Source organism: Schistocerca nitens, chromosome 3 (assembly GCF_023898315.1).
Source record: "Schistocerca nitens isolate TAMUIC-IGC-003100 chromosome 3, iqSchNite1.1, whole genome shotgun sequence".
NCBI classification, from domain to species: Eukaryota; Metazoa; Arthropoda; class Insecta; order Orthoptera; family Acrididae; genus Schistocerca; species Schistocerca nitens.
The window spans coordinates 635,526,578-635,549,958 of NC_064616.1; positions in this window are offsets into that span (position 1 = coordinate 635,526,578).

Below are 23,381 nucleotides of genomic sequence, written 5' to 3' on the forward strand. Positions count from 1 at the left end.
ATCCATCCCATTCAACTGATCAAAGTTATTTATTGTCCATGATACAATTAAATGTCATTGGCAAACCTCAAAGTTTTAATTTCTTCAACCTGGATTGTAATTATTTTTCACAATTATTCCTCGTTTTCCTTATTACGAGAGAGAGAATATACTAAGGACTGTCACCAATACAATAATGATTTATTTCATGTCTGCGTAATAATTACTCAAAATGCTGGTACGTTTATTTAAAAATTACCTGACATCAACATGTAAACAGAAAATGAACTTCACAGTAATCATTTACCTCGTGGCTGCGTAATAATCACTCAAAATGCTGCTACATAAATTTAAAAATTTCCTGACGTCAACATGTACACAGAAAATGAACGTCAAAAGCTCTAGGGAATAGTGAGAATAATTCTCAAAAATAAACACAAGTAATCATAATAAGGAAATAATAATTTTATTAATTATGAACCTACGATAAAAAGTATGAGAAGAATCGGAATTACCTAAATGCTCTTGAACATAGTCATACCAAATAACTTACCGAAATACTTCGTTTGTGATAAACAGATACAATACGCAAAAAAGTTGGTGCAAGGTATCAGTCTTCCAACAAATACACCAATGATAAAATTAATTACAACTGAAAATAAACATACAACTCCTATAGTTACAAATATTAACAACACGCTGTCATGGCGAATATCCAGAACAAAGGAATACAAATAAGATAGCTTTCTAGCTATTTATTTACTAAGTCTGCACGGCATGTAAGGTATCTTGAAGAGTGGAAGAAATTACTTTAAAAACTGAAGCTGAGAATCACACTCTATGTTGTACGTGGGTACCATCTCAAACTTACTGGAAATGATTTGTTTCTGTAATTTTCTGTTAGTCATCTTTTATATGAAGCCGTGTTCAGGTAATCCAAAGAAACGATGACAAAACTGCACCCAGATATTCTCAGTCACTGCTTTCCCGAAACATACTACTTTCACTACTGAGAAAACTTCAAGACTGCACCAGAGTGCCCCGCAATTCCTAATGCAGGCTTCTGAAGGCTGAAGAGGGGATTTAGTAGATAAAGTTTTGATAAGGAACCAATGTCCGAAATTTTAACATTTTAATGTAAAAAACCTTTATAAAACGTGAAACATCGAGAAGACATAGTCGAATGTCAATGCAACTTCATACACATACACACCATCGATGGGTTTGTAAATGATTATGCTCGCAATTCTCTGTGAAGGGTAGAGCGACTACCGGAGAGCATTACACTAGGGTGATAAAACCTCCTTTTACCCGTCGTAATGCAGAAGCTCGACGTGGCATGGAATCAACAAGTCGTTGGAAGTCTCTGCAGAAATATTGACCTATGCTGCCTCTATAGCCGTCCATAATTGAGAAAGTGTTGCCGGTGAAGGATTTTGTTCAGGAACTGACCTCTCGATTATGACCTATAAATGGTCGATGGATGGCCAAATCATAGACTCGAATTGTCCAGAATGATCTTCGAACCAATCGCGAACGATTGTGGTCCGCTGACATGGCGTGTTGTCATGCATAAAAATTCTATCGTTGTTTGGGAAGAAGAAGTCTATGAATGTCTGCAATTAGTCTCCAAGTAGCCGAGCATAACCATCGGCAGTCAATAGTGGGTTCAGCTGGAACAGAGGGCTCAGTCCTTTCCATGTAAACACAGCCCATACCATTACGGAGCCACTACTAGGTTGCACAGTGCGTCGTTTACAACATGGGTCCATAGCTTCCTGGAGTCTGCACCACGTTCGAGCCCTACTATTAGCTCTTACTAAACAAAATCGGGACTCATCTGACCACGCCAAGGTTTTCCAGTCGGCTGGGGTTCAACCGTTATGGTCACGAGCCTAGGTGAGGCACTGCAGACGACGTCGTACTATTAGCAAAGGCACTCGCGTAGGTCGTCTGCTGCCATAGCCCAATAACATCAGCTTCGTTCATCGTGCGTCCCACATTGATTTCTACGGTTAGTTCATGCAGTGTTGCTTAACTGCTAGCACTGGTACCTCTATGCAAAAGCTGCTGCTCTCGGTCGTTAAGTGAAGGCCGTCCTGCCACTGTGTTGTCCGCAGTGAGATGTGACGCCTGAAATTTGGTATTCTCGGCACACTCTTCACACTTTGGAGCGTGGAATATTGAGTTACATAATGATTTCCGAAATACACTCCTGGAAATGGAAAAAAGAACACATTGACACCGGTGTGTCAGACCCACCATACTTGCTCCGGACACTGCGAGAGGGCTGTACAAGCAATGATCACACGCACGGCACAGCGGACACACCAGGAACCGCGGTGTTGGCCGTCGAATGGCGCTAGCTGCGCAGCATTTGAGCACCGCCGCCGTCAGTGTCAGCCAGTTTGCCGTGGCATACGGAGCTCCATCGCAGTCTTTAACACTGGTAGCATGCCGCGACAGCGTGGACGTGAACCGTATGTGCAGTTGACGGAATTTGAGCGAGGGCGTATAGTGGGCATGCGGGAGGCCGGGTGGACGTACCGCCGAATTGCTCAACACGTGGGGCGTGAGGTCTCCACAGTACATCGATGTTGTCGCCAGTGGTCGGCAGAAGGTGCACGTGCCCGTCGACGTGGGACCGGACCGCAGCGACGCACGGATGCACGCCAAGACCGTAGGATCCTACGCAGTGCCGTAGGGGACCGCACCGCCACTTCCCAGCAAATTAGGGACACTGTTGCTCCTGGGGTATCGGCGAGGACCATTCGCAACCGTCTCCATGAAGCTGGGCTACGGTCCCGCACACCGTTAGGCCGTCTTCCGCTCACGCCCCAACATCGTGCAGCCCGCCTCCAGTGGTGTCGCGACAGGCGTGAATGGAGGGACGAATGGAGACGTGTCGTCTTCAGCGATGAGAGTCGCTTCTGCCTTGGTGCCAATGATGGTCGTATGCGTGTTTGGCGCCGTGCAGGTGAGCGCCACAATCAGGACTGCATACGACCGAGGCACACAGGGCCAACACCCGGCATCATGGTGTGGGGAGCGATCTCCTACACTGGCCGTACACCACTGGTGATCGTCGAGGGGACACTGAATAGTGCACGGTACATCCAAACCGTCATCGAACCCATCGTTCTACCATTCCTAGACCGGCAAGGGAACTTGCTGTTCCAACAGGACAATGCACGTCCGCATGTATCCCGTGCCACCCAACGTGCTCTAGAAGGTGTAAGTCAACTACCCTGGCCAGCAAGATCTCCGGATCTGTCCCCCATTGAGCATGTTTGGGACTGGATGAAGCGTTGTCTCACGCGGTCTGCACGTCCAGCACGAACGCTGGTCCAACTGAGGCGCCAGGTGGAAATGGCATGGCAAGCCGTTCCACAGGACTACATCCAGCATCTCTACGATCGTCTCCATGGGAGAATAGCAGCCTGCATTGCTGCGAAAGGTGGATATACACTGTACTAGTGCCGACATTGTGCATGCTCTGTTGCCTGTGTCTATGTGCCTGTGGTTCTGTCAGTGTGATCATGTGATGTATCTGACCCCAGGAATGTGTCAATAAAGTTTCCCCTTCCTGGGACAATGAATTCACGGTGTTCTTATTTCAATTTCCAGGAGTGTAGAATGTCACATGCGTCTAGATCCAACTACCGTTCCGCGTTTAAAGTCTGTCAATTTCTATCGCGGGGCCATTATCATGTCGGAAAACTTTTTAAATGAATCACCTGAGTGCAAGTGATAGTTCCTACTATGCACTACCCTTTTATACCTTGTGTACGCGATACTGCATATCGTTACCCCACGACTTCCGACAGCTCAGTGTAGTATTGTTTGGGTTTAACGTTGTTACCAGTCCTGGATAAGTGTATAAGGGGCGTGTACAGTATCAGATGTTGAGTGATTACAGGAAAGCACGTGGAGATACCGCATACCCGTGCGTGACAGCAGTATCAGCACCTCAGAGAGACTGAAAGGGGCCTCGTTGTTGGTCTCCATTTGGCCATCTGGTAGATTCGTGTAATATCCAGTTTTATGGGGGCATTCAGATGTGACAGTGACTAGATGTTGGACCGCGTGGTATAGTGAGGGCATGCATTCTGGTATTCAATTTCGGTCTACCACGGCTGGCCACCCATACGGAGTATTATTGTACTGTGCACCAGTCACACCATAATCTCTTCATATATGTGCCTGACATCCAGGAAAAAGTAACGGCTGCCTGTAATATTTGTGTTATTCCACAACATTGGTCGGAGATTGGCAGCAGCCGAACTACCATCCTATGTGCAGGCTTCCGTTAACACTGAAACGGAAACGGCTGAGTTTGGAGTGGTGCTGCAACCAGGAAACATGGACTGCTGATGAATGGTGTTCGACGATGAGTCGTGATTCTGCAGTACCTCGGAAGAGCGTCGTTGGCGAGTATATCGGCGACCTCTGGAGATGCCCCTATTCCCAATTTTTTTTTTTGGAGAGGCGCAGCGGTGTTACTTCTAGAGTAATGACGAGGGGAGCCACAAGGTATGACTTTAGGTCACATCTGGTAATGGCTGAAGGAACTCTGGCGCCAGAAATCCTATTTCTTCATGTGTTATTTCTCATACGACAGTATTCTAGTGCCATTTTGAAACATGACAGTGCTCTTTCACATATGGTACGTATGGTATGTGTATTTATATCTTGTCTGTGCGATAATAAGGTACTTCTGTGGCCAGAAGGATCCCCAGATCTAGTCTGATGGAACATAGTGGGATCAGATCGGAACTCAAATCCATTTCAGTGCTATTACCCAGGATATGAAGGACCATTTACAACAGTTTTGGGCCAGCTTGTCTCAGGAGGGGATAGAACGGCCTAATGGCACCCTTCCCAACTGAATCAAGACTAGAGGGGTTGCAACGTCATACTGGTAAGTAGACTCATACAGCTACGTTATTCGTTTACTCGCCGGCCGGAGTGGCCGTGCGGTTCTATGCGCTACAGTCTGGAACCGCGTGACCGCTACGGTCGCAGGTTCGAATCCTGCCTCGGGCATGGATGTGTGTGATGTCCTTAGGTTAGTTAGGTTTAAGTAGTTCTAAGTTCTAGGGGACTGATGACCACAGCAGTTAAGTCCCATAGTGCTCAGAGCCATTTGAACCATTTATTCGTTTACTCGATTCCTTCTTGTAATCACTGAAATAGCGTCACTTACACTCTCAGTGAAGTTTCATTTCATTTCCTCCACTTTCTGTGTGCTTAACTATTTTTATGAGGCAGTGTAAATTTGAAGATCGAATTAGTTTCAAATCTTCCCCTTACCGGTTCGTACACAGGAGATTCAATACGTTCTGACGTGTGGGCGTTACAGGAGCCCATGACATGGGAATTGTTTCGAGTACACGTGATCGGGTGTTCTTCTGCATGGCTGATTGAGGTGGGGCAGTAGTTAGCATACAGGTCTCGCATTAAAATCTGCACGCCGCCTTCCTAATTAAGATAACCCGTGATTTCCCTAAATCGCTCCAGACAGATGCTGGGATCGTCCCTTTGAAAGGACACGGCCGATTTCAGTCTACATCCTTGAAACAATCCGAGCTTTTGCTCCGTCTCTAATCACTTTGATGTCGACTGCACGTTAAACCCCAATATTCCCTCCGTCCTTCATTCTGCATGGCAAAGGACATCATCTTCGAAGAAGAGAGTGTCGGGCCTCTGTGGAGTACTACAGTCAGTTCTCCTAGTTGTGAATGTACATGTTCCTCGTGGCCGTCGTTGTAGTTGGACGAAAATGGTATGTGATGTCACATTTATAACAGGGAATGAAGATGGTTCCCTCGTCTCAGTTTGTGTGCGTACAATGAAGCGGAAGATATGAAAGTAATCTAATCTTAAAATTTATTTTATATCCAAACGGTATGTTTCTATATATGGGTTCTTTACCAGAACTTACTCTGCTAAGTCCACTCTAAATTTCTTAGAAGCCTGTAATTGGAATTGTTAAACTTCCTGTACACTTGGCCGTTCAAAATTAAAATAACAGTGCTTGCTCCACTTTTTGCGAGCTCCGAAGGCTATTATTTATTAGAAAAGATAAGTAGAATGCCGATGTGTTCAAAAACTTTATTTACGGTTGCCAGATGGGGCAGTGAACCATTTTCTTCCTGAATGCGAGAATAAGTACTTCATTTTTAGTATATCTCTCTCGGTTTGTGGAATTCTCAACGTTTCAAAAAACTATTTTATCTATTGTACTGCTGAAACGATCCCTGCCAAATGCTGGCTGGATCATTTTATTAAAATCATTGTGTATCTCCGCTTATTACTTGACTTCCGTTCACACCCTCTGATAGGAGAAGATTAATAAATAGGAACTCCGTTATCCAACTTTCCAATTATAAGGTAGTAGCATCTTACAGTACAGCCAGGGACGTGACAGTTCTGATCACCCGGTAAAAGAGATTAAATTCTTAAACCGTAAAGTAATTTCAGTTCTTGGTATCAACCCGGAGTTCAGAAACGTGTGGTGAGCCTTAGGTGTAGGGAGGATCTATTCGTGAAAGATGACTTGGTCATCGCCACAAAAAACTTTACGTAAGCAGCTCTGACTGGCGCTTCAAGGGACATCTCTCCATGACAATAACAGAGAGTCCTGTGTAGGAAGTTTGAAGCGAGTTAGAAAGAGAAATCCTTTAGTGGCTGACTGTCTAGCTGACTACGCGCTCTTTTCAGGAAGTTTAAAGCGAGTTGGAAAAAGAAATCCTTCAGCGGCTGACCGCCTAACTGGCGTCGCTGTGGCGACATGCCAGACTTCAGTTAAGTTCTTCGCCACTCTGTAACAATGTATCCTCCTCACACGACGTGGTCCGTTGGCGCCTGAAGAGGCGTGGCAGGATGAAAACTCTTCTCAGTAGACGTTCGGAATTATATTGGGTCAAATAGAGGAAGGGGAAGAGTTATTCATAGGTTCCGGCGCAAGCCTAACAGCAGGATATTTTCTAAAGGGTTCTAAAATTCTCACCGAAGCTGGCGCTAGGAAGTTGGTTCGGAAAACATAGTCTCATTCGCAGTGTTTTGTTCACTCTAGTCTAATATGGAAATTTTCGATTCGAGTTTACTAGGAGGAGATGGCAGAAAATCAACTTCTCTCTGACCAGAACCCATAATTCCACATAGAGGGGATAGGCCTTTAAACAGCCACTCACCTGGCTGGCGGTTAAGTTGCTGACAAAACGTGACTGACTAAAAGAAACTATGCTTTTTCGTATGCAGAACGAGGTGGTGATGAGAAACAAGGTGCATGAAGAATCGTTTCTTGTGTCAGGAATGGAGGGAAGCAGCCGGGAAGCATTCCAGTGATGACCGTGGGCGGAGGCAGATGTGAAAATTTCTAGTACCCGATTGGGGATGCAGACTTGAGATGTGGCTTCAACTCTTCACGGGGTAATCGCTGCTTTGTGAAGTGAGATGATAGGTTCCGTTTTTGTTCTTACCGAGATATCACTCCTGAGAAGCGTATTTTAGTTAGTTTAACTTCAGCTAAACTCACCAAATTCTGCACCCTGAGTTCGTGAATGGACCACAGTTTAACTGATCGTGCCCGTATGCTCACTTTGAAAAAACTGCTCATGCAATGACCACTGGCGAGGCACTTGTTTTGGTCCTGCCGATATGTACAAGTCTTGTGACACTGAAAACGTTGGCCGGCCGCGGTGGTCTCGCGGTTCTAGGCGCGCAGTCCGGAACCGTGCGACTGCTACGGTCGCAGGTTCGAATCCTGCCTCGGGCATGGATGTGTGTGATGTACTTAGGTTAGTTAGGTTTAAGTAGTTCTAAGTTCTAGGGGACTGATGACCACAGCAGTTGAGTCCCATAGTGCTCAGAGCCATTTGAACCATTTGAACTGAAAACGTTGAAGCACGCCATCGAGTCCAAACACCCAGGAATACTGACGGATGTGATGGATGGTATCATCCTGTAGCAGGGTAATGGCCGCCCACATGTTGCCAAGCTGGGAAGCACTTACACAGCCTCTATACAGGCCTGATTTTTTCCCATGCGATTTTAATGTTTTTGTAGCGCTGAAGAAAGACTTTCGTGGTCGTCAATTTGTTCCGGACGACGAGGTGCACGCCTGGGTACAACGATAGGCAACAGTAAACATTTTTTCCACGAAAGCGTTGACCGTCTTGCCTCATAATGGGATAAGTGTATCAACAGTTTTGGGGTTTGCTTTTGAAATAATCAGAAGTTTACTTACTTTTTTCCATCTTTCTCGTCTTCATTTGACTGCCCTTAAACCAACACTGTATAATCTTGTGACAGCCAGAGCGAGAGCACCAGCAGCAGCGAGTACTGTTTGTATAAAGCGTTTATTTTGCATTTTGTTTACGACCTTCCACTAAGGAAGGGATTCTATTAGTGTTTATCTGCTCTGCATAGTAACTAACAGTTCTTGATAAAACTTTACGTAGTTTTCGTGTTAGATTTCTTAGTGTTTTCTTGATCGTTTAGAACAGAAAGCGCCCTAAAACCGTCTTTTGTTTGTTTCGCGGCCGTTAGCCACTAGTCACTTGAATCAGCAGTTGTCTTGTGACAGCCAGAGCGAGAGCACCAGCAGCAGCGAGTACTGTTTGTATAAAGCGTTTATTTTGCATTTTGTTTACGACCTTCCACTAAGGAAGGGATTCTATTTGTGTTTATCTGCTCTGCATAGAAACTAGCAGTTCTTGATCGTTAGGAGAGAAATTTATTTTGTACATATTTGCTGCGCTTAGCTTTTAAATAGTTTTTCTGGGAAAACCTAGCGTAGTTTTCGCGTCTCGTATTTCAGTTAGTGTTTCTTGATTATCAGAGTAGCTCATCAGAAGATTATCTTGGGAATTTGTCACCGTATAGAGTAGGGTAAACATAGTCATGTGCAGGGACTGTGGTTGTTGTGAGCGGACGCAAGGAGAATTGGCCACTCTTCGGGGGCAGGTGGAGGCTTTGTCTGTTAGGCTCATCGAGCTCGAGGCGCAGGCGTCGGCTCGTAGTGGCGTTGGGGCAACTGTGGTGAGACCTATGCCTACTTCGGTGGCCTTGGAATCACATGGAACCCCTGATGTCGCTGCGTCTTCCGGCAGTGAGCATCCTACCGGTCAGCCATCACTCCAGGGTGAATGGCGGACAGTGGTGGACTCGCGTGTGCCTGGCCGAAAGGCGAAGGTGGGATCTGGCCGCGTGGCAGCTGCCTTACCCCTTTCCAACAGGTACGGGGTGCTTCCTAGTGGTGATGACATCGTTTCCGAGCCACCACAGGATGCCTCGCCTGTTGGGCCAGTGGCCGATTCTCCGGCAAGGTCCCGACAGTCACAGAGGGCGGGCCTATTAGTTATAGGGAGCTCCAACGTTAGGCGGGTTATGGAGCCCCTCAGGAAAATAGCGGGTAGGTCGGGGAAGAATGCCAGTGTGCACTCGGTGTGCTTGCCAGGGGGTCTCGTCCGTAATGTGGAGGAGGCCCTTCCGGCAGCTATTGAACGCACTGGGTGTGACCGGCTGCAGATAGTAGCACATGTCGGAACGAATGACGCCTGCCGCTTGGGTTCTGAGGCCATCCTTGGTTCCTTCCGGCGGCTGGCTGATTTGGTGAAGACAACCAGCATCGCACGCGGAGTGCAAGCTGAGCTTAATATCTGCAGCATAGTGCCCAGAGTCAATCGCGGTCCTCTGGTTTGGAGCCGTGTGGAGGGTCTAAACCAGAGGCTCAGACGACTCTGCGACTATAATGGTTGCAAATTCATCGACCTCCGTTATTGGGTGGAGAACTGTAGGGCCCCCCTAGACAGGTCAGGCGTGCACTACACACCGGAAGCAGCTACTAGGGTAGCAGAGTACGTGTGGCGTGCACACGGGGTTTTTTTAGGTTAGAGGGACCCCCCCCCCCCCCTTGGGCGAAACGATAAAATACCTGACGGCTTACCAGAGAGAACATCAGCATCGTTGATAAAGAACGTCCGTCCTCAGAGACCAAAAACAGGAAAAGTTAACGTAATATTGGTAAACTGAAGGAGTATCCAGGGCAAGGTTCCTGAATTAGTATCGCTTATTAAAGGAAATAGTGCGCATATAGTATTAGGAACGGAAAGTTGGTTAAAACCGGAAGTGAACAGTAACGAAATCCTAGACACAGAATGGAATATATACCGCAAGGATAGGATAAACGCCAATGGTGGAGGAGTATTTATAGCAGTAAAGAATTCAATAATATCCAGTGAAGTTATTAGCGAATGCGAATGTGAAATAATCTGGGTTAAGTTAAGTATCAAAGGTGGGTCAGATATGATAGTCGGATGCTTCTATAGACCACCTGCATCAGCAACCGTAGTAGTTGAGCGCCTCAGAGAGAACCTGCAGAACGTCGTGAAGAAGTTTCGTGATCATACTATTGTAATAGGGGGAGACTTCAACCTACCAGGTATAGAATGGGATAGTCACACAATCAGAACTGGAGCCAGGGACAGAGACTCTTGTGACATTATCCTGACTGCCTTGTCCGAGAATTACTTCGAGCAGATAGTTAGAGAACCAACTCGTGAAGCTAACGTTTTAGACCTCATAGCAACAAATAGACCGGAACTTTTCGACTCCGTGAATGTAGAAGAGGGTATCAGTGATCATAAGTCAGTGGTTGCATCAATGACTACAAGTGTAATAAGAAATGCCAAGAAAGAAAGGAAAATATATTTGCTTAACAAGAGTGATAGGGCACAAATCGCAGAATATCTGAGTGACCACCATCAAACGTTCATTTCTGAGGAAGAGGATGTGGAACAAAAATGGAAAAAATTCAGAAACATCGTCCAGTACGCCTTAGATAAGTTCGTACCGACTAAGGTCCAAAGCGAGGGGAAAGATCCACCGTGGTATAACAATCATGTACGAAAGGTACTACGGAAACAAAGAAAGCTTCATCATAGGTTTAAGAGTAGTCGAATCATAGCTGATAAGGAAAAGCTGAACGAAGCGAAAAAGAGCGTAAAGAGAGCAATGAGAGAAGCATTCAACGAATTCGAACATAAAACATTGGCAAACAATCTAAACAAGAACCCTAAAAAGTTTTGGTCATATGTAAAATCGGTAAGCGGATCTAAATCCCCTATTCAGTCACTCGTTGACCACGATGGCACCGAAACAGAGGACGACCGAAGAAAGGCAGAAATACTGAATTCAGTGTTCCGAAACTGTTTCACTGCGGAAAATCGTAACACGGTCCCTGACTTCAGCCGTCGCACGGACGCCAAAATGGAAAATATTGAAATAAACGATATCGGAATTGAAAAACAACTGCTATCACTTAGCAGCGGAAAAGCATCCGGACCAGACGAGATACCCGTAAGATTCTACAGTGATTATGCTAAAGAATTTGCCCCCTTTCTATCAGCAATTTATCGTAGATCTCTGGAAGAACGTAAAGTACCTAGCGACTGGAAGAAAGCGCAGGTCGTTCCCATTTTCAAGAAGGGTCATAAATCAGATGCGAATAATTATAGGCCTATTTCGCTTACGTCAATCTGTTGTAGAATAATGGAACATGTTTTATGTTCTCGTATTATGACGTTCTTAGATAATACAAATCTCCTTCATCATAACCAACATGGATTCCGCAAACAGAGATCATGTGAAACTCAGCTCGCCCTATTTGTCCAAGAAATTCACAGTGCCGTAGACACTGGCGAGCAGATTGATGCCGTATTCCTGGACTTCAGGAAGGCATTTGATACGGTTCCGCACTTACGTTTAGTGAAAAAAATACGAGCTTACGGAATATCGGACCAGGTTTGTGATTGGATTCAGGATTTCCTAGAAGAAAGAACACAACATGTCATTCTTAACGGTTCAAAATCTGCAGATGTAGAGGTAATTTCGGGAGTACCGCAAGGAAGCGTGATAGGACCTTTATTGTTTACAATATACATAAATGACTTAGTTGACAACATCGGTAGCTCCGTGAGGCTATTTACAGATGACACGGTTGTCTACAAGAAAGTAGCAACATCAGAAGACTCGTACGTACTCCAGGAAGACCTGCAGAGGATTAATGAATGGTGCGACAGCTGGCAGCTTTCCCTAAACGTAGATAAATGTAATATAATGCGCATACATAGGGGCAGAAATCCATTCCAGTACGATTATGCCATAGGTGGTAAATCATTGGAAGCGGTAACGACCGTAAAATACTTAGGAGTTACTATCCGGAGCGATCTGAAGTGGAATGATGACATAAAACAAATAGTGGGAAAAGCAGGCGCCAGGTTGAGATTCATAGGAAGAATTCTAAGAAAATGTGACTCATCGACGAAAGAAGTAGCTTACAAAACGCTTGTTCGTCCGATTCTTGAGTATTGCTCATCAGTATGGGACCCTTACCAGGTTGGATTAATAGAAGAGATAGACATGATCCAGCGAAAAGCAGCGCGATTCGTCATGGGGACATTTAGTCAGCGCGAGAGCGTTACGGAGATGCTGAACAAGCTCCAGTGGCGGACACTTCAAGAAAGGCGTTACGCAATACGGAGAGGTTTATTATCGAAATTACGAGAGAGCACATTCCGGGAAGAGATGGGCAACATATTACTACCGCCCACATATATCTCGCGTAATTATCACAACGAAAAGATCCGAGAAATTAGAGCGAATACGGAGACTTACAAGCAGTCGTTCTTCCCACGCACAATTCGTGAATGGAACAGGGAAGGGGGGATCAGATAGTGGTACAATAAGTACCCTCCGCCACACACCGTAAGGTGGCTCGCGGAGTATAGATGTAGATGTAGATGTAGAATTTAATTTTTCGACCTTAAGATGCAATAAACAGTTAGAACATATAAACTAATAGATTACCGTCATTAGGTAGTTTATTCCTCTACCTTTTCTACTAATCATCTCAACGATACCAGCAGACATTGAAGTACCTCACCATTTTCAGTTAATTCAGATCTCTCAAGGGATATTGCAGAATTTACGAACGAGTAAAGAGCCCACACAGGAAACATGAGGCCTTTACCAGAACTAGTGGAAGCACAAAAATTAACTGAGGCAATCGTGCTACAGCATCGTTATGTTAATTCATGACTTTGGCTGTACATTGTACACTACTGGTCATTAAAATTGCTACACCACGAAGATGACGTGTTACAGACGCGAAATTTAACCGACAGGAAGAAGATGCTGTGATATGCAAATGATTAGCTTTTCAATGCATTCACACAAGGTGACACCTACAACGTGCTGACATGAGGAAAGTTTCCAACCGATTTCTTATACGCAAACAGCAGTTGACCGGCGCTGCCTGATGAAACGTTGTTGTGATGCCTCGTGTAAGGAGGAGAAATGCATACCATCACGTTTCCGACTTTGATAAAGGTCGGATTGTAGCCTATCGCGGTTGCGGTTTATCGTATGTCGACATTGCTGCTCGAATTGGTCGAGATCCAATGACTGTTACCAGAATATGGAATCGGTGGGTTCAGGAGGGTAATACGGAACGCCGTGCTGGATCCCAACGGCATCGTATCACTAGCAGTCGAGGTGTCAGGCATCTTATCCGCATGGCTGTAACGGATCGTGCAGCCACGTCTCGATCCCAGAGTCAACAGATGGGGACGTTTGCAAGACAACAACCATCTGCACGAACCGTTCGACGACGTTTGCAGCAGCATGGACTATCAGCTCGGAGACCATCGCTGCGGTTACGCTTGACGCTGCATCACAGACAGGAGCGCCTGCGATGGTGTACTCAACGACGAACCTGGGTGCACGAATGACAAAACGTCATTTTTTTCGGATGAATCCAGGTTCTGTTTACAGCATCATGATGGTCGCATCCGTGTTTGGCGACATCGCGGCGAACGCACATTGGGAGCGTGTATTCGTCATCGCCATACTGGCGTATCACCCGGCGTGATGGTATGGGGTGCCATTGGTTACACGTCTCGGGCACCTCTCGTTCGCATTGATGGCACTTTGAACAGTGGACGTTACATTTCAGATGTGTTACGACCCCTGGCTCTACACTTCACTCGATCCATGCGAAACCCTACATTTCAGCAGGATAATGCACGACCGCATGCTGCAGGTCCTTTCTGGATACAGAAAATGTTCAATTGCTGCCCTGGCCAGCACATTCTCCAGGTCTCTCACCAATTGAAAACGTCTGGTCAGTGGTGGCCGAGCAACTGGCTCGTCACAATACGCCAGTCACTACTCCTGATGAACTGTGGTATCGTGTTGAAGCTGCATGGGCAGCTGTACCTGTACACGCCATCCAAGCTCTGTTTGACTCAATGCCCAGGCGTATGAAGACCGTTATTACGGCCCGAGGTGGTTGTTCTGGGTACTGATTTCTCAGGATCTATGCACCCAAATTGCGTGAAAGTGTAATCACATGTCACTTCTAGTATAATTTATTTGTCCAATGAATACCCGTTTATCATCTGCATTTCTTCTTGGTGTAGCAATTTTAATGGCCAGTAGTGTATATAATCATAATTGAAAGGTGATATGAATTTGGAATGATATCCTTGGGCAACAGTTTCCGCATTTTGTACGACTGCAAAAACAAAAGTTCCCAGATTAGCTGTGAAATCTGTTTTCTTTGTATCAATTTAGATGAATTTCCTTTAACGATAAATAGAACAGAACTAGATCTGTTCTGAGTGAATGTTTTAACGAAAGAAACAAAATACGAAAATTTAATAAATTGTGTACACAAAACTATTCCACAGATAAAGTAGTCAGTTGACTTACGTTATTTTATAACTTTTACTGACGTACGAAAACAAAATTTGATACATATCATCGCAACCTCCATGCCAGCCCAAAAACATGTGATTTGCTCCCATGTAGCTTCCTTCAGTTACATTTTTGATCTACAATCGACATCTACATGTACATACATACTCTACAAACTACAGTGCAGTGCGTGGCAGATAGTGCTTCTATTTGTACCATATCTTAGTGTTTCTTCCTATGCAATTAGCTTCTGGAGCGCTGGAAAAATCACTGTTTAAATGCGTCTGTGACTAAAAAAAACTGTGAACATTCGTGGTGCTCTTTTTTGTATGCATTTAATATGTCCTGTTAGTCCTATTTCATATGTATCCAACATATATTAGCAATATTCTAGGATTGGTGTGATAAATATTCTGTAAGCAGTCCCCTTTGTAGAATTACTGCATTTTCCCAGTAGCTTGTATTAAACCCGATATGTCCGCCGAAGGCGGCGTAGGAAAAATACCCAGTTATTAAATGATTAGTGAGTTTGTTGTTAACACACATAAACAACCTCCTCCGATGGGAGTTAGTCTGAAACACAATAATTAAGAACAAGTCACTTTTTGAATACTGGAAGAATAACTATAATGTCTGTAGACTGAGGACCTGAAAATGTCAAAGTAAACTGAAAGCTTCGAAATCCACCGTCCATACACGAAGTGGGTCACATTCAGAGCCCATAAGGAACATCCAAAAGAGTCCCAAGGAGACAAGTAAAAGTTATGGTCCTGAAGGGATTGTAGGGAAGCAGCTTACTCACGCCGTAGTAAATTCACAGCAGTCTTTCCATTGTGTGCCAGCCAGTCCGCTGTAACTAGCTCTGACGTCATAAATGTTGCGCAATACTTTAAAAATCAAATAAATAACCTAAAATGTTTCTAGCATGTCAGGAGTAATACTAAATTAATATGTGTTGAATATCAGTTCGATAACTTTAGCCATTTTCGAAATTTGGACGTTTTTCTGTAAAAAATATTGGCGCAACAGAAAAGAGCTAGAGACTTCAAAATTTATAATCAGATTCCTTTTTCATAAATATTTAATAGAAACAGTCTTCTGGATCTCACAATTTAAGATTTTAGTTGAAATTCAATATTTTCTGGTTTTTGTCTTAAAACTTAAGGAAACAAGATAGATTAAGTAGGCTAATAAATAAGGCTAGGATGTTTATATTTAAGTAGGTTGGAGATCCGCTATAATTATGAAGATGTGAGAAGTTTCATTTGAATACCTATAAAACTATAGCGATAGCGTATCTCCAAAGGGCCAGTTCAGAGCTCGTCTACTGCGTGCAGTGTAATTAAATTAATTCTCTCGCCCAAAATGTTTAACTTAGCCAGGTCAAAATTTTATTATCAATACTTACCTGCGTGCTGAATGCACATTTAAATTAAGAGCTTCATCGGCCATCAGCAAGAGAAGCTATGATTTATTAGGTAACCTAAAGTGGTGCATTACTAGCCCAGCGGCTAGTCGGGAGAGCCGATTTGATCAGGCGTTCCCTTAGCCGTCCGCACCACGGCTTTATATATAAGAACGCTGCGCGAGGAAGCAAGGCCCCAGTTCTCTCCAGACGCTGAATAGCACGTCATCTGTGTCGGGAGTCGCGTCGCGTCGGTATCATTGCTACAAACAGCCTCGGATGCCGTATTAAGTTACTCAGAATACGCGTAACCATGAAATCATTTTCGAGTGAAGTGTTAATTCTGGGTTGACTTTAATTATCGATCTTCAGTTTGCGTATGTCGTATTTTCACGTGCCGCCGCGGGACAGACATTCTACCAATTATTTGGCGTGGCGTTTGATGAACCTTATCATCAAATTATGGCGAGCATTCATTTAAATATTTAATTTGGACAGTATAGTGGCATCAACGCATTAGACTCTGAACTGCTCTGTTAGTTAGATTGTGTGGATTCTTTTGTTTTCATCTGTGACTTTCAGAATACAGAACGTTTTTTTTTTTTCACGACCGTTTTTGATTATAAATCCCGGTCAATCTCCTAATTCCTCAGAGCTCTAAGCTGTAACTATAAGTGTATTCTCAGATGAAGTGGGCACTAGGAATTCTAATTACAGGCTTCACGTTTTGCTAATCACTTTCTGGTAGCCAATATTGTAGTTAGAGAGCCAGTGTTGAGAACGGCGAAAGACAGCATAAATAACATTCTAAATAATAGGAACTGGTTTAACATTCTACAAACCTAACATTTATAGAAACAACATAAAATTTACATAATTCCACCCGCCGCCCCACATATGGTGCATCGGCCGGGAAATGCAGTGTTTCTACAACCAAACAAATTTTATATAACAGCAACATATTTTCTGCACCAGCCGCCTCCACATATGGTGCATCGGCCGGGAATAATAGGAACTGGTTTAACATTCTACAAACCTAACATTTATAGAAACAACATAAAATTAACATAATTCCACCCGCCGCCCCACAGGATGCACAATAGTTTAGGTCCACCGTATTGCTGGGGATAACAAGACAAATAGTACACAGTCCAGTTGCTGGTAACAGCGTCGAAGTCCACGTGTCTTCAATGAAGAGATCAAAAATGGTGTAGGTCAGTAGTTGACAGCTCCTGGAGTCGAAGGTCAACATGCAGAGCGATGCCGTCGTAGCGGCGGCTCGAGAGTGAGAGCCTGATTGCGGGAATGCTTTCGCAATCAGCGCCTGGCCTAGGAAACTCACTTAGGACAAACTCCCTGAGCATAGCCCAGGCACCAGCCTAAGTACTGCCCAGATGCCAGAATACTGCAGGTACTACTTTCGGTTGTGTGCACCATGGGTGATAGATGGTCCATGGGGCCAGTGACCCCTGGCAGCTCTTGGGTAGCCGCCTGGTGGCTGAGGGTACTGTAGCCATCACTTGTCAATCGACTGAAGAACTGTCCCGTGCATGGTCCATGCCCCCTTAGTCTGTCTGTGCTGTTGGTTGCTGGCCGAGTAGGCACAAGACATTGACACAACATTTGTCACCATCCCCCCACCCAAGGGGAAAGAGGGATCATAGCATATCACGAAATCCCTGGAAGGGGCTGTATCCTCGCTAGCAGACACGGCAGCTGGGAGGACTCGGATCCACCTCCATCGGCGTTCGCACAGGTGTGGCGTGTGGAACACCTAAAGGCTCCTCCAGGCAGCCAGCCACAGGCTTGAGGTAAGATAGGTCTGCGTTGTCCAATATGGGCACTGAGGAGGACATCACCTCTGGAAAAAGAAAGGTGATTGTAGACAACCAGATCCCAGAGGGGGAGCAAAGAAGGACTGCTATTGCTTAATGTGCTTACAGCGCACTGTGCCACCTTGAAGTGTCACCTCAGCTGTGCTCTTGCGCAGAAGATTGAAAACGACCGCAGGAAAACAATACACACGATCCATAATGAAGACTAGGGCACACACAGGATCTTGGAAAGAGAACTGGCGGGGATGAGACTGCTGAGAGTGGAGGTGGGCACTGGTGGGATGGATAGGTAGATAATTGCGACCGTTGTGGTCGGCGATGGAGTTTTTCTGCTGGGGCTGACCTAGCATGGGGAGGGGAGCTATAAAAAGCCAGAAAGAGTGTCAGGGCCTAGTTCAAATGGTGATGATGGTGGAGCCTTGACAGTTGGGATTTAAAGGAATGAATGAAGTGGTCTGCTAGAACATTATAAGCAGGAACAAGGGCGCAGTATGCTTCAATGCTACGTCGTTAGTTTTAAAAAGGCGAAGAATTCGGCAGAAGGAAACAGAGGACCGTTCTCAGAGATAATAGTTTTTGGAAGACCTCAAATTGAAAGGACGCGAGAAAGAGTTTGAATGGTCTACCCTGTGGACGTGTTAAACATGCGTTATATGTACAGAGAGCCACTGCCAGCGTCTGTGACAATTAACCGGGAGTACTCCAGGAAGGAATTCATAAAATCCAAGTCTTCTAAAAACTGTTATCGCTGACAATGGTCCTCTGTCTCCTTCTGCCGAATTCTTCGCTTTTTGTGAAGCTAATGACGTAGCATTGAAGCATACTGCGCCCTTCCTCCTGCTTCTAATGTTCTAGCAGACCACTTCATCCATTCCTTTAAATCCCAGCTATCAAGGCTCCACCATCATTACCATTTGAACGGGACCAGGGGCCGAAAATGTTAGGCCAAGGAAAAAAACGACATGGAGTGGTGGTCTGCTTGTTCTGGCAAGGGGCAGGAGGTTAACACGTGGATGATCGCCACATCCATGTCCTACCAATAGACATATTCGTGGACCAGGTGTATTGTGAGCACAACGCCCAAGTGCCTGATGTGCAAGAGAGGCAAGACATGGTTCTGGAGGGCTACCAGTATCATGACACTGGTGCGACTGTTGTCCTTCTGAGGCAGAAGAACATAATTGAAGGCAGAGAGCTAGTTACAGTGATACCATTAGGCCCTGGGCCTTTGGGTGTTGCAGCTGCTTGGTCTGGTGTTCAACTGTGCTGCATGAGGTAGAGTGCGTCGTGAACCAGTAGGTCCTCAGTGGTGTAACGCTTCATGAGCTTGACATCCAATGTCTTGAAACCCCACAAATGCGCACTGTGCCGTTTGGGTTTTCTATGATGACTAAGGGGGGCAGTGGGCTGTTGTGAATGGGAGTGAGAATATCCTGCCTGCAACTACTGAAGGTCTAGCCGAGGTTTGTCTCTGAGTGCGAAGGTAACATTTCTGGCTTCGAAGAACTTCGGTATCGCTGATCAGAGAAGAGCAACACGTGTATCGAAATCATGGCACCTGAAGAGGATTGAATGAATACTGAGATTAACTTGGAGAAGAGGTCCTTTAGGTAGGTGATGGTGCATAGTGGCTTGCTGGTGGTGGTGGAGTTGTGAACTTCTGGGCCAGGCGCGTTGAACAGATCCAGGTCCAAGAGGCAGATGGCACCAGGAGCGTCGGCGACCAAAATCATGGCTGAAAGGGTAGTCTAATAGCTAATAGTACTGTACTTGGGGATTATAAACTGGCCATCGACTTAAATGATGTCATTTCTGTATCTGTGCAGTGGAGTTTCAAAAGGTTTTAGGGGAGGGGACCCCATATGCCACAATAGGATTGCCACTCTATGGTGGTCACAGTAGACCATATGTCTATTTACACCTCAATCACCTCAATTGGCACGTTGTTGATGGCTACCACGATCGATAGAGATTGCAGTGAGTGAATAAAGACGGATTGGATGCTGGATACGTCAGGGAACAGGCCTGCCCTGTCGGACAGCCCCACGTAGGAGGGGTCCATTTGTGCACAGTCAACAGAAGTTTTGAGTGTAGCTTGGTGCACTTCAGTCCTATGTACGGATTTCCCACTAGAGGTGCACTTATCTGATAAGGGCACTGACGTCTCTTGGGACTAACAAAACACTGGCTGCAGGGATTGGTGCTGTTGAAGACGGGGTCTGGCTGCTGAATCTTGGCCTGCACTGTGTGAATCCGACCCAGTTAGGGGCGTGAATGGAGCTGATGGTGACGCGTTGTTCGGGAGGAGAACACTTGTGGTCGGTCCTGCAGGGTGGTTGACAGTATGAGAGACTGATCAAAAGCTCTGATAATGGGGAGACATATCAAAAAGGAAGGGTCCTTCAATTTAAGGAGATCCATACATAGACCTTCATTGGGATCATGCAGAAGAATCATGTCCTGGACCAAGGAAACTGCGTACGATTGATGACGCTGAGGATTACGACACTGGAAACGGCAGTCATGAGATAAACCCTGGAGGCAGCCGATTCAGTCACTGTAAGACTGTCTGTTAAGTTTTTGGTAGCTGAAAAACTTATGGCGAGCTGCTACCACATGTACCAGGGAGACAAGGTATTTCAACAAAGTAGACTTCCTCATGTCGTAGGGAAGAGGAGGGATTCCACTTCTGTTGTTAAGTTGTTGCAGCAGGTGGTACACGTCTAGGCCTGCGTACGCCAGAAAAAAGGCACACTGCTCAGTATCACCTGTGATGATGATGGGCTAAGAAGTGCTGAACCATGCATGTGACATAGTTCACCCATGGCTCGACCTTCATGTAAAACTGCTGCAACGGCGCGGGCGCGTGTCAAAATGCTTTTGACCATGGACGCGATCCGGGAGAGGCGGTTGGAGGTCACTGAAGGTGATGGGGAGATGGCCAACAGCTGCTCGATCAGTAATTCATGATTACACTGCATCTGCTGGAGCAGTAACAACACCTGGGCAGAGATAACCACTGGTTCTGTCAAGCTGAAAGCAACATGACAGTAAATGTATTTGAAAGAGCAAGAACACACGCCAAAACACTATCTCTGTGGATCAGGAGCACACACCTGAGACAATGACACGAAAAATATACCTTTTTGCCAACTGATACTTCTGCCAAAGATAGTGCAGCAAAAACATCTAGATATAAAATTAATATGAAGTTTATTACAACAGACGTAAACAGCGTTCTCCGAGGGGAGTTAGTTGGCAACATAGTAATTGAAAACAAGTTACTTCTTGAATACTGAAAAAACAGCAGTAATATTTGTACACTGAATGCCTGTAAATGTCGCAGTAAACTGAAAGCTCCAAAATCCAATGTCCATAGACAATTAAAGTCCACAATTAAAGTCCAGAGGGGATGCGAAAAATTTGAAGTCCCGAGAGGATGAGCAAAAGTTAAATTCCTGAAGGGATACAGAAAAGTTTAAGTCTGCCATATTGCCGATGAGAAACGAAGACAAGTATTATGAAGTCCAACTGCTGGTCTGGTGTTGGAGTCAAAATCTCTTTGCTGTAGTGGCCATGGTTGGTGTAGGTACATAGTTGACAGCTCCTGGAGGCGAAGGCCAACGTGGACGGTGCCGTCGACGTAGCGGCAGCTCTAGAGGGAGATCTTGATGGTGGGAATACATTTTCAATCGGGTCGTGGTCCAGAAAATTCATTCTGAGTGAACACCCTTAGCGTAGCCCAGGCGCCAGCCTAAATACTGCCCAGGCACCAGGATACTGCAGGTACTACTTTTAGTCACATGTTTCGTGCAGGAGAAAAGGTCCACATGACCACTGACCTCTGGCAGTGCTTGGATTGTCACCTGATGGCTGGGCAGACAGCAGCCATCCCTTGACTGTGATCTAAAGAACTGTTCCCTGTGTGGTCGACACCCGCGTACCCTGTCTGTATTTTCGGTTGCTGGCTGAGTAGGTGCAAGGCGTCGACACAGCGGAACTAATGTCTGCCACTGTTACACCTACAAGTGAACCTATGTGGTCACTAATTTCATGTCTCCAAAAATTGTTACATCCAGGTGTTTGTACGATTTGACTGTTTACAATTGTGACTCATTGATATTGTAATCATAGGATACTACATTTTACATTTTCGAATATTTAAAGGAAACTGTCAGCCGTGGCACCGCATTGAAAAAATATCAGCACCTGACTGAATATGTGCACAACCTTTTTTTTAGAGGTGTATGACAGCTTGTAACACATATCGATTAGAAGTAGGTTTATATTATGTAACTGAGTATCTACAATTATGGAGTGTGTATTCTTCGTTATTTAAAGTCCTTGATTTGTGACAGGAAAATTACAGTTTTTTAATGTATACATGAGAAAAGAAAAATGACTTGTTAAAATGATAAATTATTATAATATGTGTATGTTCATAAAAAGAAAGTGTTTATTGAAAGCTGGTTTATGCTTAGGGCACTTGTATTTGTAATATATAAAATATGTAGGGAAGTCCCTCCGCAACCAAAGTTGCATGGCACGATGTAAAAGGTGGTTTTGGCAGTAGAACTAAGTGGCTCCTTGGTGTGAACGGTACGCAGTATGTGGCTAGCTGTAGCACAGTACACTTTGACGGTGCCATGAGAGGCAAATGGAAGCTGCTTTCTAAAGGATTTATCTCGGATGTGGATATGGCTATTATTTGGTATTCTCGGCAAACAGGAATGGCTCTAATATGGCGAAACTCCGACGCCAAGAAGAGTTTTATAGAGCATTCGAACATCAAGAGCGGTGAGTACAGTCAGCCACCATGTCGGTTGCACCAATCTTCGCCACTGCTTCACTAACTTTCATACATTCAGTAATGTGTATGGACATGGACCAGTTAATTTGTGTGTGGTTTTAATAATAATCACAAAAACAATTTTGTGTCCAGAACCATACTTTTCTATCCTGATCACGAACCTATGCGGGGTCCTCACCTAAGTGATATTAAAAGCGAGTATTCCGATTTAAACGAACAATTCTTGCATTCAAATGTTTTAAAGTGACTTTTACCTAATGTAAAAGGAGTAGTTAAAGTTAAAACTACAAAAGTGAAGTTAGATGGGATTGGTATCCTTAATTTATTACAGAGTATAGCTTTGTAGGTATACAGTGCAAGATTATGTAATTATTATTCTCTAAAATACCTGCTTCACAGGTGAAAAAAAGGCAAATAAGTTAAGCTCATTTTAAAAAAGTGTAGTTTTGATTTCTGTCATGAATGGTTCCTTATTTTTGGAGTTAATTAAGCCCTGTGTTGTATTTTATTGTCTTACAAAGTAAACTATGAACTGCTTTATGTGAAGTGAATTATTACCTTTTTGAATTAGTCTTTTCTACTGTAATAA